At 42.9% G+C, this 20,028-nt stretch overlaps 1 protein-coding gene across 1 annotated transcript in view; it reads right to left on the reverse strand.

Annotated features, from left to right (window-relative positions):
• Positions 1 to 909: 909 nt before the first annotated feature.
• Positions 910 to 20,028, reverse strand: part of LOC141102545 (uncharacterized) — a 73,080-nt gene continuing 53,961 nt past the window's right edge. Inside the window, exon 15 of the mRNA XM_073591470.1 lies at positions 910 to 1,073. The gene's annotated coding sequence lies outside the window, so the exon portion shown is untranslated. The remainder of the gene's footprint in view (positions 1,074 to 20,028) is intronic.

Below are 20,028 nucleotides of genomic sequence, written 5' to 3' on the forward strand. Positions count from 1 at the left end.
TTAGAAGACAAGTTTGAAATCAAATTTAAAAACAAATTTGAAAATAGATTTGAAATCGAATTTGAAACAAGAATAGAATACTATAGAATAGGATATAAAGGAATATAATAGAAAATAATATAATAGAAAAGAGTAGAATAGAAAATAAGAGAATAATATAGAATAGAAAAAACAATAGTATAGAAACAATTTTGAAAGAATATAACCATCTTCCAAAATTTGAATAGAATAAATTTGAATTAGAATAGAATAGTTTAGCATAGAAAATAAGAGATTAGAATAGAAAAAAACAATAGACTAGAATAAATTAGAAAGAATATAACCGTCTTCCGAAACTCAAATTTCAAATAGAATAAATTTGAATTCAATGACAACAAAACAATTTCTGAAAACAAATTAAATAAATTTAACTAAACAAAATTATTTAAATAATAGATCGAAACAAAACAATTTGTTTTGTTCTGCACATGTCTAGCCTATGGAGACCATGCAGAAATGTTCAAATTGTGCTTGGTACCATTGGACATTATCTGTGGTCTATTATCTGGGGTCTATTATCGGTAGTATGTTATCCATAGTTAACTAAACCTGACTTTGAAAAATAATTATTATTGTGATGTGTATTTGAAATCTCCTTACATAACGTAGTTATATACTGCTAATTTATTTACTGCTTATTTATTTATGACTGCTAAGGGTAAATTCTATGAGAGATGTTAGGCAAGACTTTCATTTTTAAATTAAAACTTAGGGACAGTTAAATTATGTCAAGAATCATGTTAAAAATATAGTACAAACCTTATACTGAAATATCCAGAAGTTAGCCTTCCCAAATAATAAATGTTATACTTTACATCATATTCTAAATATTCTGGGTAAAAAATAACACAACTACACACAATATAATAATTTGAAAGACATTTATTGCTTAGAGAATAAAGTTACAGATAAGAACATTGTGCATATAAAAGAAATAAAATCAGCAAATGTATATTTCATAATTTGATTTTATATATTTTGTTTGTTTTTCATGCATGCTGTTCTATTTGCTACGTTTGAAGTCCAAAATGCACCTAGAAAATACATTTAAATTAGTTATATCAATAAACAACAAAACAAAAGGCATTCAGTACTACAGCATTAAAGTGGTGGTAAAGGTAAAATATGTTTTACCTTAATGCATTGTCTGCATTAGGGTAAAAAAAAAAATTTAATAGTAGCTCCCCCAGCAGCCCCCCATATACTTACCTTAGCCGGATCTCGAGCCAGTGTGGTGCATTTCTGCAGCAGCTCTTGTCTCCTCTCCCATTGTGACAGACCCCCGTACTCAAGATGAGTCTGTCCACTGTAAATGCTTCCTCTGTCAGCTACCACACGGGCCAAGATCCCTCAGAGCACCCAGTCATTAGCTGTAACTCATTGTAGGGTGAAAACAGCAGACTATTTATTCAAACACATGTACAAACACATATACAAATCAGGGGCAATGCCCCCTCCCTTGGATTCAGGATGGGATAAACTGTCCAATCCAACATTTGAACAATAGAGCACCTTATCAGCAGGGAGGGCTGTTGGAGGGATTCCCGCCCCCTCTCTGCCCTGCCCCCGGTTTACATGCCAGGAACACAAATACAAACATTCATCCCATAATACACTTCTCCTAAGACAGACAGACACAACAGAACAATGGGACACAGCCACACACCAAAGGATCCCAGCAAAGAGTCCAACAGCATGAGACAACATACAATATATACATATATACAACATTCCAGTGTGGCTGCACAGCGAGTCCAACTAGCACAGATCAGACTGGGGTTCATGGACACAGGGTAACTTACACATAGGAGGGGCCAGGGCAGCTGGACACAGAGTTTCCAGAGCTCTCCAAGGTAAGCTGGGTTCCACAAACCCCCCACCCAAAGTGACTCCCGCCACACTCATGTCTCACAGGCTTGGCTGAGAACAGAGGGAACCATTGACTCTTGCTGCTTTCAGTCAAAGCCTCTAAGCAACGAACGGGGGGAGCGGCCAAGCTGGGCTGTGTATCTGAATCAATATAAATGGCCTGGCTTGGGATTAAGGCTGTATGTGTGCTTCCGTAGGAAGCGGCTTCCTATGGGGGGACTTGGCAGGGCAAGGGGCAGAGCCAAGAGCAATAGCAGGATATATCTGAAGAAGAGTATTAGGATTGCTTTGTGCAAAGCCAATGCACAGAACAGGTAAGTATGACATGTTTTTAATTTTAAAGCATAACATGTTAGGTATTTATTTACTGGGCGTAACATCATCTTTCACAATATGCAAAAAAATTAAGCTAACTTTACTGTTTTCTTATTTTTTAATTAAAAAAGTATATATATATTTTTTAAAATTGCGTTTGAAAGACCGCTGCGCAAATACCGTGTGACATAAAATATTGCAATGACTGCCATATTATTCTCTAGGGTCTTTGCTAAAAAAATATTGTTTTGGGGTTCTAAGTACCATATTTATCGGCGTATAACACACACTTTTTTCCCCTTAAAATGAGGGGTAAATCGCGGGTGCGTGTTATATGCCGATCCCCGCCGATCCTCCCCCGCTGTTTGTGAGCGGAGCGAGCCGGCCGCCGATATGCATAGATAGCCGAGTGTACTCGGCTAGGTTCGGCTAGCTCCGCTCACAGTCACGCCCAGTCCTGCCCTATGATGGATATAACACAGGGACTGGGCGTGACTGTGAGCGTAGCTAGCCGAACCTAGCCGAGTACACTCGGCTATCTATGTATATCGCGGCGCTCGGCTCCAGGTGGACACTCATAAGGCTGAAAATGTCACTGATAAGGCTGCAGATGACACTGACAAGGCTGCAAATGACACTGGACAAGCATGCAGATGGACACTGACAAGGCTGCAGATGACACCGACAAGGCTGCATTGATGGGCATTTAAATGTAAGTTTTTTCCTTAAAAAGTTTTTTTCCTTAAAATTCCCTCCTAAACTTGGGGTGCGTGTTATACGCCGACGCGTGTTATACACCGATAAATACGGTAATTTTCTATCAAAAAATTCCGATTTTAACTTGTAAGCAACAAGTGTCAAAAATAGGCTTGGTCCAAAAATGGTTAAAGAATTTTGTCAGAACCAGGACATAAAACAGTCACATAGTCACGTAGAAATAGAGATCTCATTTTGTCAATCAGTGCTGCTTCAAATACACTGAGTTCTCTTGCAAACTGTCAGTAACAAGCTCTAATACAACAAGCAATGATAGAGGAACAACTATTTTTGCATGAATAGTTCCTACTTTTAATGCAAGGAGTTCAAAAAGATTATGTCAGCTTTTAGCCATAAAACAACCAGCTCAGGACAGCTCTTGGTGGTATACTATGCATGAGAATACTGCGTGGAGACAGCAAATGCTAGTGTGTCAGGCTGGAACTCAGTTGGATGGGAGAAATACCAGAAATCAACAACTATAGATCATGAAAGTGGTTCTAAACCCTTAACCACTTCAGCCCCGGAAGGATTTACCCCCTTCCTGACCAGAGCACTTTTTACAATTTGGCACTGCGTCACTTTAACTGCTAATTGCGCGGTCATGCAATGCTGTACCCAAACAAAATTTGCGTCCTTTTCTTCCCACAAATAGAGCTTTCTTTTGACGTTATTTGATCACCTCTGTGGTTTTTATTTTTTGCGCTATAAATGGAAAAAGACCGAAAATTTTGAAAAAAAATTACATTTTCTACTTTTTGTTATAAAAAAAATCCAATAAACTCAATTTTAGACATACATTTAGGCCAAAATGTATTCGGCCACATGTCTTTGGTAAAAAAATGTCAATACGGGTGTATTCATTGGTTTGCGCAAAAGTTATAGCGTCTACAAACTAGGGTACATTTTCTGGAATTTACACAGCTTTTAGTTTATGACTGCCTATGTCATTTCTTCAGGGGCTAAAATGGCAGGGCAGTACAACCCCCCCCTAATGACCCCATTTTGGAAAGTAGACACCCCAAGGAAATTGCTAAGAGGCATGTTGAGCCCATTGAATATTAATTTTTTTGTCCCAAGTGATTGAATAATGAAAAAAAAAAAAAATTACAAAAAGTTGTCACTAAATGATATATTGCTCACACAGGCCATGGGCATATGTGGAATTGCACCCCAAAATACATTCAGCTGCTTCTCCTGAGTATGGGGATACCACATGTGTGAGACTTTTTGGGAGCCTAGCCGCGTACGGGGCCCCGAAAAGCAATCACCGCCTTCAGGATTTCTAACGGCGTAAATTTTTGATTTCACTCCTCACTACCTATCACAGTTTTGAAGGCCATAAAATGCCCAGATGGCACAAACCCCCCCAAAGTGACCCCATTTTTGAAAGTAGACACCCCAAGCTATTTGCTGAGAGGCATGTTGAGTCCATGGAATATTTTATATTTTGACACAAGTTGCGGGAAAGTGACACTTTTTTTTTTTTTTGCACAAAGTTGTCACTAAATGATATATTGCTCACACAGGCCATGGGCATATGTGGAATTGCACCCCAAAATACATTTAGCTGCTTCTCCTGAGTAGATGTGTGAGAGAAGCAACAGAATGTATTTTGGGGTGTAATTTCACATATTCCCATGGCATGTTTGAGCAATATATCATTTAGTGACAACTTTGTGCAAAAAAAAAAAAAAAATGTGTCTTTTTCAACTTGTGTCACAATATAAAATATTCCATGGACTCGACATGCCTCTCAGCAAATAGCTTGGTGTGTCTACTTTCCAAAATTGGTTCATTTGGGGGGTTTTGAACTGTCCTGGCATTTTATACACAACATTTAGAAGCTTATGTCACACATCACCCACTCTTCTAACCACTTGAAGACAATGCCCTTTCTGACACTTTTTTTGTATGACACTTTTTGTCAAAATTATTTTTTTTTGCAAGAAAATTACTTTGAACCCCCAAACATTATATATTTTGTTAAATCAAATGCCCTACAGATTAAAATGGTGGGTGTTTCATTTTTTTTTTTTCACACAGTATTTGCGCAGCGATTTTTCAAATGCATTTTTTGGGGAAAAAGCACACTTTTTTAAATTTTAATGCACTAAAACACACTATATTGCCCAAATGTTTGATGAAATAGAAATAGATGATCTTAGGCCGAGTACATGGATACCAAACATGACATGCTTTAAAATTGCGCACAAACGTGCAGTGGCAACAAAATAAATACATTTTTAAAAGCCTTTAAAAGCCTTTACAGGTTACCACTTTAGATTTACAGAGGAGGTCTACTGCTAAAATTACTGCCCTCGATCTGACCTTTGCGGTGATACCTCACATGCATGGTGCAATTGATGTGTACATTTGACGCCAGACCGACGCTTGCGTTCGCCTTAGCGCGAGAGCAGGGTGGGACAGAGGTGCTTTTTTTTTTTTTTCCTTTATTATTTTTTTGCTTTTTTATCTTATTTTTAGGCTGTTCCTTTCATTTTTTTTTAAATCATTTTTATTGTTATCCCAGGGAATGTAAATATCCCCTATGATAGCAATAGGTAGTGACAGGTACTCTTTTTTGAAAAAATTTGGGTCTATTAGACCCTAGATCTTTCCTCTGCCCTCAAAGCATCTGACCACACCAAGATCGGTCTGATAAATGCTTTCCCAATTTCCCAATGGCGCTGTTTACAACCGGCGAAATCTAAGTCATGAAATGCTCGTAGCTTCCGGTTTCTTAGGGCATAGAGATGTTTGGAGCCACTCTGGTCTCTGATCAGCTCTATGGTCAGCTGGCTGAATCACCGGCTGCATTCTCAGGTTCCCTGTTAAGACAGGAGAGCCAGAGAAAAACACGGAAGATGGTGGGGGGGCATTCCCTCCCACTGCTTGTAAAAGCAGTCTAGAGGCTAATTAGCTGCTAGGATTGCTTTTACATGAAAGCCGACCTCTGGATGAAAAGAATGATACCAAGATGATACCTAAACCTGCAGGCATCATTCTGGTATAACCACTTAAAGTCATGAATTGCGTACCTGAAGACAAAAAAATGGTTAACAATAAAACACAGTAAACGGTAAAGCATAAAAAATTGCATACCTGAAAAGCAAACATGATAAAACATAATAACAATAAAACATTGCAGAATAGAATACAGTAAAAAAGAGCAGAACAATAGAGAGAGAATAGAGCGATAGAGAACAATAAAACGACAACTATTTTTTTTTATTTTATATTTTTTTTGTGTTTTTTTTTTTTTCACTTTTTTTTGTAACTGTAACTTTTATAACTGTAACCGGTTCCAGGTTCGGGTCTCTCAAAATGCGATGGCATCTTGGGAGACCCTGTGAAAGTGTGTCCTAGTCTGTGCAATGCTGTACCCTACGCTAATACTCAACTAGTGCATGGTAGCGTTCAAAACATTCACCAATGCAAAGACCAGGATTGTCAGGACAGGAGGGATAATAATAGCGGGTGTCACCCTATATCCGCGCTTGCTGCAGACACAACATCTTTTTTGGGGGGGTTCGTTGGGTAGGGGTACTCGGGAGGACATAAAAATGCCTCTCATGCAGCCGACTGCATTTGGTTGGGGATGTGAATGGGGGAAGTACAGGTGCTGCAGAAGTGGTGGGTTCCCAATTATGATTGGCGAATGCAGCAGGAAGGGCATTATGGGCACCACGGGCCTGTGTTTGTCTTCTTCTTGGTGGCAGCGGGACACTACTTGTGCTTGCCATCTCACCAGCTTGAACTGCACTTATGGGACTCGCCACGTCACCAAGTGTTACCGCAGTGCTGGTTTGACTACGACCGGGGTGTACTAGGCCGCTGATGCTTGCCAGTTCACCAAAACGCTACCAAAAAAAAAAACTGTTAGCGATCGCAGGGATCAGGCCTGACTCTGCGAACGCTGCAGTTATGCATTTAGTGTTTTATAAGTGACAGTGATCGATCGATACTGCACTTGGGTGGGATGGGCTGGGCTGGGTGGAGGGGCAAAACGCAGGTGCTAGCAGGTATCTGGGCTGATCCCGCTAACACTGCGTTTTTGGGAACCCTAAACTGCTGGGGATGCTAGTATAGATCTGATCGGATCAGATATTGATCCGTTCAGATACTATACCACTAAGGGAGGTGTACGGTGTGTGCATGGGTGTTAGCGGTACTGGCGCTAACCTGACGCCGCCTGGGGCTGGTGCTTACCAGTTCACCAAAATGCTACGAAAAAAACTGTTAGTTAATCTGTTAATCTGACGCTGCCTGGGGCGACGCATATCACCGCCGGGCGATCAGGGGGCTAAACCTTTATTCGGTAATAAACTGCGGGTGCCCTGACACTATAAAAATAAACGAACTAACCAGCGTCACCCATAACGGTTATACGGTGATCAGTGGTGAAAGGGTTAACTAGGGGGCAATTAAGGGGTTAAAACATTTATTAGGTAGTATATGGGGGTCCCTGTCGCTATAAAACGCTGATGGCGAACCTAAATATTTACCTCCCTAACTAGCATCACCAACGACACTAATACAGTGATCAGAAGGGGTTAAAACTTTATTAGGGGGGGTTAGGGGGGTATCCTAGACCTAAAGGGGGCTAATCCTAACTGCCCTACCACACTAACTGTCACAAACTGACACCATGCAGTAATCAGAAAAAAAAAACTGCTTGGTGTCAGTGTGACGGGGGGGGGGGTGATTGGGGGGGATCGGGGGGGATCGGGGGTGTTTTGTGTGCCTGGCATGTTCTACTGTATGTGTAGTGTGTTGTGCACTCACATTGATGTCTTCTCTCCTCGGGAAATACCAAGCCGAGGAGAGATGACATCATTTCCTTTGCTTACAGCATACAGCATACAGCAGCAAAGGAAGAAGCTGAGTGACTGGGAGCGATCGCGAGGGGGGGCCACGAATGGATGGTCTCCCCCCTCGCCTCTCATCGCTCCCAGACCAAAGCCGACCACCTCGGGCACCGGGGGGGTCCGATGGGACCCCCCGCCCGCGGGAGGCAGATCACGTACAGGTACGTGATTCTGCCTGCCCGTGCCATTCTGCCGACGTATATAGTCGTGAGGCGGTCGGCAAATGGTTAAGGTTTTTCACCTTAATGCAGTAGTCAGGTGCTAGCCCAGCTCGCATGCTGTGTATCATAAGGAAATGATTCTGCATGACTTCACTTTCAAAAATCCTTTTATTGAAGCATCATATGATCAGTGGTTGACAGATGGAGCAGGAGACAAAGAAGTAGATGCGTTTCACGCAAATGTTAGCGCTTAGTCATTAGTCATTAGTCATGAAGCTTTAATAAAAGGATTTTTGGAAGTGCAGCCATTAGGAATCATTTCCTTATGGAACTCAGAAGTCTAAGTCATGCACCTAAAGTTGTCACTTTAAATAAAAATTTGCTTGTACAAAGTTAATGCATTACTAACTGAAAACAAATACCAGTAACATTTCACATTTATTGATGGAATCTGAGGGTAAGCATTCATTAAAATAAAGTTTCAAACCTTGTCATGTTCTGATATTGGAATCTTTGTTAAAGGGAAACCTAACCCTCCAATACTTACCTCTGCTCCAATGTTGTCCAGGAACTCCCTCACCAGCATTGACATCTTCACCTGGTCTTCTACAAGGTTTGTCATCTTTAATCACGTGATTGGCTGGGTCAGGATGATGTAATTCCCACACACATGCACAGGAATTAATTATTTTCAGCACTGAGGAAGTACACTGAGCTGTGCATTTAAAGCGGTGTTCCAGCCGCAATTTTTATTTTGTTAAAAGTCAGCAGCTACAAACACTGTAGCTGCTGACTTTTAATAAGGACACTTACCTGTCCAGTGAGTCCGCGATGTCGGCCCCCGAGGCCGATCCGTCCATCGGATCGGGTGCCGCCGACGCCATCTTAACGAAGGGAAACAGGCAGTGGAGCCTTGCGGCTTCACTGTCTGTTTCCTACCGCGCATGCGTGAGTCCCAGAAGACAGAAGACAACAGGGCAACTCCCGAAGAGGAGGAAGTGAAGGAACAGTGCCGCGGAATAGGAAGAGGCAGATTAGGAAGACTGCCTAGCAACAGGGGTTTCTGGTAAGTAAAAACATTTTTTTTTCAAATGTTTTTTTTATATATTTTTTTGAGAATATTAATATAATATTTTTTTTTTTTTTAGGGTGGACCTCCACTTGCATTTAAAGAAAGTTTGTGAGCAGGCAGGTATGAATGTTTTATAGAAGAAGAGACATAGTGGGGGAGATTTACTAAAACTGCTGTACACAGAATCTGGTGCAGCTGTGCATAGTAACCAATCAGCTTCTAAGTTCTATTGTCAAAGCTTAAAGAGTAACTCCACTTTTGGTGAGGAAAAAAAACATTCCCCTCTGGGTGATCTATGTACATTGCAGGGATTTTAACAAACTTTGTTGCAGATTCCTACCTTTTGTTGTTCTGAGTAAATTGCTGTTTGTTTGTCTGTGTCTGTATGGAATCTTTATTCCATGCACGGCTCTAATGAGGAAGGCTGCAGGACCTGCATTCCTTTAGACGTGATTTCCCTTTGAGAGTATCACACCAAAAATGTAATTTTTGTTGCAGGGGATGCTCAAAATCTGACTTGTGTCTTAGTGCAGACTTCTGAGAAAATCAGTAAGCCAATCACACAATCAGGAATCTACATTTCTGGGGGGCATTCTGTACACCATCTGTGCACAGAACAACTCCAGGTAGCCATATTGCATTTTACAGAAAATGTCAGTGCTGCAGATTGATAAGGAAAGGTCAGTTTTAATAACATTCAATTACAATATGACTTGTGTCACAACTGTATATGTTATATTATTTTTTTATTTGATATTTTTTTTGCCATGAAAGTTACCCTTTAATTGAATACACTGAAATTAGAAGCTGATTGGTTAATATGCACAGCTGCACCAGATTATGAGTGTCCCAGTTTTAGTAAATCTCCTCCAGTCTCTGCAATAAAAAGTCTGGATGCTGGAAAATGTTTGTTCAGGGGTAAAGTTCTGCTGTAAAGAGATAGATGACCTCTCTGATGCACTGATACTTACCTTGTCATCACTCTACCTACCCTCACCCACTAGAGCTGCTACTAGCCAGTGAAAATCTCCTGTGCTTTAGGTATGAGGGATGTGACCTTCTACCAAGTGACAGTGCTTGGCTCTAGCAATTAATCATTACAGAGGAGTGATATCACTGCTCCCCCTAGTGTCTCACATGGAGGATTGTGAGACAACTGTGATGGAGGAAGAAGTGGAGAGGGAGGCAAAGTGAGTATCAGTGTGTCGGGGAATTCCCTTTGCACAGACATTGTCACTTTGCCCTGAATGGATATGGTGACAGTTTGTCCTTAACCACTTGCCGACCGCCTCACGCAGATATACTGCGGCAGAATGGCACGAGCAGGCAAAATCAGGTACCTATCGGACCCCACCCCAGTGCCCGAGGCGGTCGGCTTCTGTCCGGGAGCGATCAGAGGTGAGGGGGAGGCCATTCGTGGCCCCCCTCACGATCGCTCCCAGCCAATGAAATCCTTCCGCTGCTGCTGTATAGTAAACAGCGGCAGAGGAAGTGATGTCATTTCTCCTCGGCTCTGTATTTTCCGTTCCGGCGCCGAGGAGAGGACACATCTGAGTAAGTGCACAACACACACACACAGTAGAACACGCCAGGCATACTTTTCACCCCCATTACCCCCCGATCACCCCCTGATCACCCCCCAATCACCCCCCCCCACTGTCACACTGACACCAAGCAGTTTTTTTTTCTGATTACTGCATTGGTGTCAGTTTGTGACAGTTATAGGGCGTACACACGGTCGGACTTTGTTCGGACATTCCGACAACAAAATCCTAGGATTTTTTCCGACGGATGTTGGCTCAAACTTTTTTTGTCTACACACGGTCGCACAAAGTTGTCGGAATTTCCGATCGCCAACCACGCGGTCACGTACACCACGTACGACGGGACTAGAAAAGGCCGGTTCAGAACCAAGCACGGCACCCTTTGGGCTCCTTTTGCTAATCTCGTGTTAGTAAAAGTTTGGTGAGAGACGATTTGCGCTTTTTCAGACTCGTGGCTTTCAGATCGTTTTCTGCCGTTCAGTTTGTGCTTGTGGGTTTGTATCTGCTCTTCAGTGCATGCAAGCAAGTTCCGCGTGACTTTAAGTAGTCATTGTATTCTTGTTCGTTCGTTACTGGTTTTCAGGTCACTCTTCACAGGCCTTGCTGTTCTTCAGTGTGTTCTGTTACTTCGTTCTGAGTAGCCGACCGTTTTCTAGCCATGTTTCGTATGCGTACTCCTCGTAGAGTTCGTGCTGTGCGGGGGCTTGGTGTTGGGGTCCTGACCTTGACACAAGTCCAGTCCATGAACAGGGTGGGGAGGAGTTCATGGACCAAGAATTGGTTGCTTCAGCATGACCAGTTCTCTCATATGCCTTTGCTCTGTGAGATCCGTGAGAATAATCATGATGATTTCAGGAACTTTCTCAGGATGACGGACCCCGTGTTTCACAGTTTGTTTGCTTCGCTGACCCCCTATATCAGCAGGCAGGATACCTGCATGAGGCAAGCCATCACTCCGGAGCAGAGGTTGGTCGCTACCCTGCGGTATTTGGCGACAGGGAGAAGCCTGCAGGACTTGAAGTTCTCGACAGGCATCTCCCCCCAGGCTCTGGGTATCATCATCCTAGAGACCTGTTCTGCCATCATCCAGGTCCTGCAGAAGGAGTATATGAAGGTAAGATTTTTATCCTTTTATATCACATTTTATTGTATTTAATGTTTGCTAATATATTGTATTTCTTTCCTCATTCCCTAATTACCATGATTGTAATATGCTGTGAATGTCCCCTTTGTTCTCATGCATGCTGGATTTTTATGTAATTATTATTTTAGGTCCTTCATACATATTTGCCCTTCAATAACCTCCCCAGCATGGTGTCTCCTGGCCTATATTCACCTCATGTAGTCACTTAACAATGTATTTTATCAGCTCTATAGTAGTGCTTTACCCCAAACACCCCCTAAAATGTTTGGAAATGTTATTTTTGATTTAAATTCTGGCAGAGTGCCAGAGGCTTTTTTTTTGTTGGTGTCCCCAAATAATTTTTTGTAACCCTCCCTCCCCCAACTGCTAAGTCAGCTGATCCCAATTCTCTATGTATCCTCAATCATCTATCTGCTGACTTTGCCAAACCCATACACACTATACCCATCTCTTTACTGGTCAGATTTATGGATGAATTGCCCAAAGCATGTAGTGCAAGGGCCTGCCTGTATACTTTCCAATGGTACTGTTTCAAGTTTTTGTATTCTATTATTATCTTGATAGGTAATAGCAGAATGTCCAAATGTCCTCAAATGTGTACAATGTGTATTTATATCTTTGTATTATGACACTTCTTACCTGTCCAGTGGTCTGCCATTAGCGTAACTAAGGAGGGGCTGTTCCAAGTAATACCCATTATTTAGTAATGTTTATTGTTTTTTCCTCAACAGTTTCCTTCCACGCCACAGGAATGGCAGACTGTGGCCTCCCACTTTGCCCAGCGGTGGGACTTTCCTAACTGCGGAGGGGCAATTGATGGGAAACACGTCCACATCGTCCCACCACCCAACTCGGGGTCGTACTATTATAATTACAAGGGGTTCAATAGTATAGTGATGTTGGCGGTGGTGTCGGCTAATTACGACTTCCTGTATGTGGACGTGGGGAAGAATGGCCGGATGTCCGATGGTGGAGTCATCGCCCAGACGGAGTTTTACAGGTGTCTCCAGAATGGCAGCTTGGACTTGCCAGCTCCAGGGGACAATGTTGAAGGACTCCCATTTGTGTTCGTTGCTGATGAAGCGTTTGCGCTGGGGGACCACCTGATGCGGCCATTCCCAATGAGGACCCTCACCCCGGAACAGAGGGTTTTTAATTACCGGCTGGCCAGAGCCCGAAGAGTGGTGGAGAACACATTTGGAATCCTGGCCAGCCGGTTCCGACTATTTCTGACACCCATCCATATGGCGGAGTATAAACTGAACCATATTATACTGGCATGCTGTGTTCTCCATAACTTTTTAAGGAAACATTCGGCCAACTATGCTGGCTCAGTTGGGCCTGAGGCCGGAATCCTACATCAAACCACACTGACGGCGCTTGAAAGTGGCCGTCCTGGCTTGCCCTCCCTGAGTGCCCGTGATTTCCGGTTACGCTACCTGGAGTTATTTGCGGGTAGGGGGGCTATCAATATGCCAGACAATCTGTGAAGCCTTTTTATAATAAAAAAAAATAGAAATTCTTGGTGGACATTTACTGCTTGTGTTTGTTTTAGCTGACCCTGACAGAAATGTGTTGAGTCCAGAAAATGTTGTGATTGTGTAACCTTATACAAAGCACTGTTGGCTGTTATTTCCTAAATGCAAAAACACATTTCACTACAAGTGCACTTGCAACTGCACTGAAACTGCACTTGTAGTGCAAAGAGGATTTGCCCTTAGGAAATAACACCCATTTTTGCAGAAAACAGCAATTACATCACCCCAAAAGTGTTGTATTGTAGAGTTGAGACAATAATCCACACATTCTTGAGTAAGCAACTTTTTTATACCTGCACAATCACGTGTGCATTTACCAAAGGTTTTTAAAACAAACCAACATGTTTGTTGTATAACAATTTTTGCAGTAGCATTATCAAAAATCGAAATGTCCATTTCAGATAAAACAGGCCTGTGTAAAACCAACAAGAAAGCCAAAAAACTTGAACTTACAAAGTTCACATTAGGTAAAACCTGAAGGCTATATCAGACATCAGTATTTAGGAACTGGGTTTGATATAGCGTTCAGATGGGGGGAAATCACCCCTGGAAAAGCCAAATTTGGAAGATGCACACCAATTTACGAATGTCAACATGTGCTATCTGCCATCAGGGAGGATCAAGGGATGTGTTTTGGGGGAGCAAGCCCTTCCTCAACGCTACTTTATAATTAAGGAAGGGGTTGCACCCCCAAAACGCGTCCATTGATCTCCCGTGATGGCAGATAGCACATGTTGGCACACTGTGTGCATCCTCCAAATTTGGCTTTTCAAAACATTGCAAAAATATTTAAAAGATTGGACCACAATCCAAAAAGTGATTTTGTTGGGTTTTAAATTCGCCCCAAAACATCAATGATGTTATTTTTTTTAATAACATCATTGATTTTTTGCTGTATGTTTTGCAGTTCGACATTACACCCCATGATCTCCCTGATCAGGATCTGGGCACTTTCTGATGTGAAACGTTCTGGATCCACAACATCACGATCACCTAAAAAGAGAGAAAGAAAACAAAAACAGGTCTCAAAAATCTGCCACCATCCATCTCTTTTACCTGAGCCTGTGGTCGCAGACACTCACCTGTTGTGGTGCCAATCTCCACCACATCTTCTTCTTCCTCCTGCTCTTCTTGGGTTGGTGTTAGTTCCCCTTCTTCCAGAGGTGGGGGGTCTGTGGTCTCCTCGGATGAGGGGTGTCCTCCGAGTCTTTTCTCCCCTATGTAAAACAAAAATGGTATAATTAGCACACAGATATTTGATGGCAGAACTAGAAATAGGAAACATTGCTTGGAAGTGGGGTACAATTGTCTATTTTAGCCGAGTTCCAAGATGTATTTTTTTTATTGGCCTTTGTCAAGCTGCAATACTTTACCTGTTTAGTACAAGCTTCACAGATGGAGACCCCCCTATAGTATACACTGGAGCACCTGTGTGGCCCCCTAATAAAAATGGTGTTCTTGTGTCCCACACTAGTGCTCCAGTGTCCAGATGTGAAAACAGCTGCTCAGTGTCCTCTCCTTACACACAATCTAGTTGGCATTTCATTCTAGTAACAAACCCATCTACACAAACAACTATTTGGCATCCAAGTAGGCCCAAAAAAAATGTGGGAAAATGCATATGGCCTAAACAATGGTGTTTTAGAGGCCGAAAGAAAAATGTTTGATACGAACGAATAATGGGCCCATGAACATTAATGTTGCCCTTTTAAACTGTACAATTAAGAAAAGCATATGGAGCAGCACAAACGCATTAAAGACAGAAAGAATAGGAACACAGCACAACTACATACTTTTTTGCAGCACTCTCCGGATCTTTCGGTACTGCTCGGGCTCTCTCAATTTCAGGTCCGACCACCGCTTCCCGAGCTGATCTTTCAATCGTCGTACCCCGAAATTCTTCTGCAGACTTTTGACCACTTTCGCCATGATCTTTGCCTTTCTGATATTGGGGTTGGGGTAAGGCCCATACTTTCCGTCATAGTCGGACTTCTTCATGATGTCGACCATCTCCAACATCTCCCAAAAGGACATATTTGTGGCCTTAAAACGTCTCCTTCTGGATCGGGACGTGTCCGGATCTGGGCTTTCCTCCTCCTCCTCCTCGTTCCTGCAATTAGCACGCACCTGCTGTGACTCCGCCATGTGCTCTTCCCCCACTGCGCCGAACGAAAAGGGGCGGGGAATAGACTAGAAAGAACGTCAGGGGCGGGCGGAGTTACACGCATGCGCAGTGTGTATAAAGCGTAACACGCGTGCGTATTACGTACGATCTGTGAGTGGAGGAAGGAGCATTGGACGCGCTGATCATAAGAACAAAGGTAAGAGACAAACTTGTGCCTATACTGCTTCTACATTGAAGCCTATATTGTAACAAGATTAGGAAAGTTTTGTCTGGCATTAGGCTTTGTCTTGTGTTGTGTCTTGCAGTGAACATGGATATCTTAGTGAAAGACAATGACTTCATGTCAGTATTCATAGATATCTTAAGGGAGCTGCCATGTCTGTGGGAGATTAAACACCCCCATTACAAGAACCAAGCAAAGAGGAAGGCAGCACTGGTGCAGTTGTGTGAAATTGTGAAGCAGGTGATCCCCACGGCAGACATCACCTATTTAAAGATATTAATTGGTGGCCTGAGGAGCACATATCTAAGGGAGCGCAAGAAAGTCCTGGATTCACAGAGATCCGGAGCAGCAGATGACATCTATGTCCCCAGAATGTTGTACTACGACAGGCTGCATTTTCTGGCAGGCCAGACTGAACCCAGGCCATCCCTCTCCAGTCTTCCTTCCACGCTTCCTTCCCCCCCGGCTGAGGCTTCTGACGCCCAACCTGGGCCTTCCAGGCAACATGTGGAGGAGCCCAGATTGAGCCAGGTATAGCATTCCTCTAAATATTTCTGCTTGTCCAATCAATGATGTTAACTAGATGTTAGTTTGGAGTACTAATTTAGGATTGTGATTGATGAAGCAAAACATTACAACCATGTCCCTTTTTCATACACAGTGAAGTCTCAGCCAGGAGGTGGCCAGGCCGAGCCGGCTGGCTGATCTGCAGGTTCCTCCACCCCCCCTGAAAAGAGAAAGTGGCAGTAGGAGGAGTGCCCTAGAGGAGGCTACCGGAGGACTCTTTTGGAGGGCTACAGAGGTCCTGGGAGCACGACAGACCGTGGAGGAGGACATTGCTGCCGTCATTGCATATAAAATGCAGAGGATGGAGGAGGGCCAACAAGTCTTGTGTGAGGCGCTCATATTGGAGTTACATAGTTACATAGTTACATAGTAGGTGAGGTTGAAAAAAGACACAAGTCCATCAAGTCCAACCTATGTGTGTGATTATGTGTCAGTATTACATTACATATCCCTGTATATTGTGGTCATTCAGGTGATTATCTAATAGTTTCTTGAAGCTATCAATGCTCCCCGCTGAGACCACCGCCTGTGGAAGGGAATTCCACATCCTTGCCGCTCTTACAGTAAAGAACCCTCTACGTAGTTTAAGGTTAAACCTCTTTTCTTCTAATTGTGATGAGTGGCCACGAGTCTTATTAAACTCTCTTCTGCGAAAAAGTTTTATCCCTATTGTGGGGTCACCAGTACAGTATTTGTAAATTGAAATCATATCCCCTCTCAAGCGTCTCTTCTCCAGAGAGAATAAGTTCAGTGCTCGCAACCTTTCCTCATAACTAAGATCCTCCAGACCTTTTATTAGCTTTGTTGCCCTTCTTTGTACTCGCTCCATTTCCAGTACGTCCCTCCTGAGGACTGGTGCCCAGAACTGGACAGCATACTCCAGGTGCGGGCGGACCAGAGTCTTGTAGAGCGGGAGAATTATCGTTTTATCTCTGCAGTTGATCCCCCTTTTAATGCATGCCAATATTCTGTTTGCTTTATTAGCAGCAGCTTGGCATTGCATGCCATTGCTGAGCCTATCATCCACTAGGACCCCCAGGTCCTTTTCCATCCTAGATTCCCCCAGAGGTTCTCCCCCCAGTGTATAGATTGCATTCATATTTTTGCCACCCAAATGCATTATTTTACATTTTTCTACATTGAACCTCATTTGCCATGTAGTCGCCCACCCCATTTATTTGTTCAGGTCTTTTTGCAAGATTTCCACATCCTGCGGAGAAGTTATTGCCCTGCTTAGCTTAGTATCGTCTGCAAATACAGAGATTGAACTGTTTATCCCATCCTCCAGGTCGTTTATGAACAAATTAAATAGGATTGGTCCCAGCACAGAACCCTGGGGAAACCCACTACCCACCCCTGACCATTCTGAGTACTCCCCATTTATCACCACCCTCTGAACACGCCCTTGTAGCCAGTTTTCAATCCATGTACTCACCCTATGGTCCATGCCAACGCACCTTATTTTGTACAGTAAACGTTTATGGGGAACTGTGTCAAATGCTTTTGCAAAATCCAGATACACCACGTCTACGGGCCTTCCTTTATCTAGATGGCAACTCACCTCCTCATAGAAGGTTAATAGATTGGTTTGGCAAGAACGATTCTTCATGAATCCATGCTGATTACTGCTAATGATATCATTCTTATTACTAAAATCATGTATATAGTCCCTTATCATCCCCTCCAAGAGTTTACATACTATTGATGTTAGGCTAACTGGTCTGTAATTCCCAGGGATGTTTTTTGGGCCCTTTTTAAATATTGGTGCTACATTGGCTTTTCTCCAATCAGCTGGTACCATTCCAGTCAATAGACTGTCTGTAAAAATTAGGAACAACGGTCTGGCAATCACCTGACTGAGTTTCCTAAGTACCCTCGGATGCAAGCTATCTGGTCCCGGTGATTTATTAATGTTAAGTTTCTCAAGTCTAATTTTAATTACGTCCTCTGTTAACCATGTAGGTGCTTCCTGTGTTGTGTCATGAGGATAAACACTGCAGTTTTGGTTACTGAAGCCCCCCGATTCACTCGTGAAGACTGAGGAGAAGAATAAATTCAATACCTTTGCCATCTCCCCATCCTTTGTAACCAGATGTCCTTCCTCATTCTTTATGGGGCCAATATGGTCTGTCCTCCCTTTTTTACTGTTTACATACTTAAAGAATTTCTTGGGATTTTTTTTGCTCTCCTCCGCTATGTGTCTTTCATGTTCTATCTTAGCCAACCTAATTGCACCCTTACATTTCTTATTGCATTCTTTATAAATTCTGAATGCTGTGGATGATCCCTCAACCTTGTATTTTTTGAAGGCCTTCTCCTTTGCTTTTATATGCATTTTTACATTGGAGTTAAGCCATCCAGGATGTTTGTTCGCTCTTTTAAATTTATTACCCAATGGGATACATTGGCTAATGCCCTTATTTAATATGCTCTTAAAGCAAACCCATCTCTCCTCCGTATTCTTTGTTCCTAATATTTTATCCCAATTTATGCCTTTTAGCAAGGTTTGTAGTTTAGGGAAGTTGGCTCTTTTGAAATTCAGTGTCTTTGTGTTCCCTTCATGTCTCCTATTTGTGTGATTTATACTGAAACTAATTGACCTGTGATCGCTGTTACCTAAATTGCTCCGTATTTCCACATCTGTTATTAGGTCTGTATTGTTGGTAATCAGTAGATCTAGTAATGTTTTATTTCTAGTTGGTGCGTCTACCATCTGACCCATAAAATTGTCCTGCAAGACACTAAGGAACTGGCGAGCCTTAAATGAATGGTTCCCTCCGCCCAGTCTATGTCTGGATAATTAAAATCCCCCATTATGATAACACTTCCCATCCTTGCTGCTAATCCAATTTGTGATAGGAGATCCGTCTCCACTTCCTCCCTCAGGTTAGGGGGCCTATAGCATACTCCCAGTATTATTTTCCCCTTAGCTTCATCCCTTTGGAGCTCTACCCATAAAGATTCCACCTCCTCCCTAGCCCCCTCAGTGATGTCATCTCTCACATTCACTTGTACATTATTCTTGATATATAGGCATACCCCTCCCCCTTTTTTACCCTCTCTGTCCTTGCGGTATAGGGTATACCCTTGAATGTTTGCCAGCCAATCATGAGAGCTGTTGAACCAGGTCTCTGAAATTCCCACAAAATCCAAATCCTCCTTGTACAACAGTATCTCTAGTTCACCCATCTTGCCTGCCAGGCTCCTGGCATTGGTGAACATGCCACATAGTTTAGACCGGTCGCATATTGTCCTCATATTGGGTGTTTCAAGATTGCAACTTGGACTTGCTACTATACTCACCTTGTGTTTTTGTGCTTTGGTTAACCTACCACTAATGCCCCCAATACTACCCTCTGGAATATCTTCCGCGCTGGCTATCACTGTCTCTGGACCCTCCCCCCCCATCGCCTAGTTTAAAAACCCCTCTAACTTTTTGGCCATCTTCATTCCCAGCAGATCTGCACCCTCCTCATTTAGGTGCAGTCCGTCCCTTCTATAGTACCGGTTACCGACTGAGAAGTCGGCCCAGTCCTCCAGGAACCCAAACCCCTCCTTACTACACCAGCTCTTCAGCCACTTGTTTACTTCCCTAATCTCCCTCTGCCTCTCTGGTGTGGCTCGATGTACCGGTAGTATTCCTGAGAACACTACCTTGGAGGTCCTTTTCCTCAATTTAGCTCCTAAGTCCCTAAAATCGTTCTTTAGGACACTCCATCTGCCTCTGACTTTGTCATTGGTGCCAACGTGCACCATGGCAGCCGGGTCTTCCCCAGCCCCTCCCAGTAATCTGTCCACAAGATC

This window comes from Aquarana catesbeiana, linkage group LG07 (genome assembly GCF_042186555.1).
Source record: "Aquarana catesbeiana isolate 2022-GZ linkage group LG07, ASM4218655v1, whole genome shotgun sequence".
In the NCBI taxonomy this organism is placed as follows: Eukaryota; Metazoa; Chordata; class Amphibia; order Anura; family Ranidae; genus Aquarana; species Aquarana catesbeiana.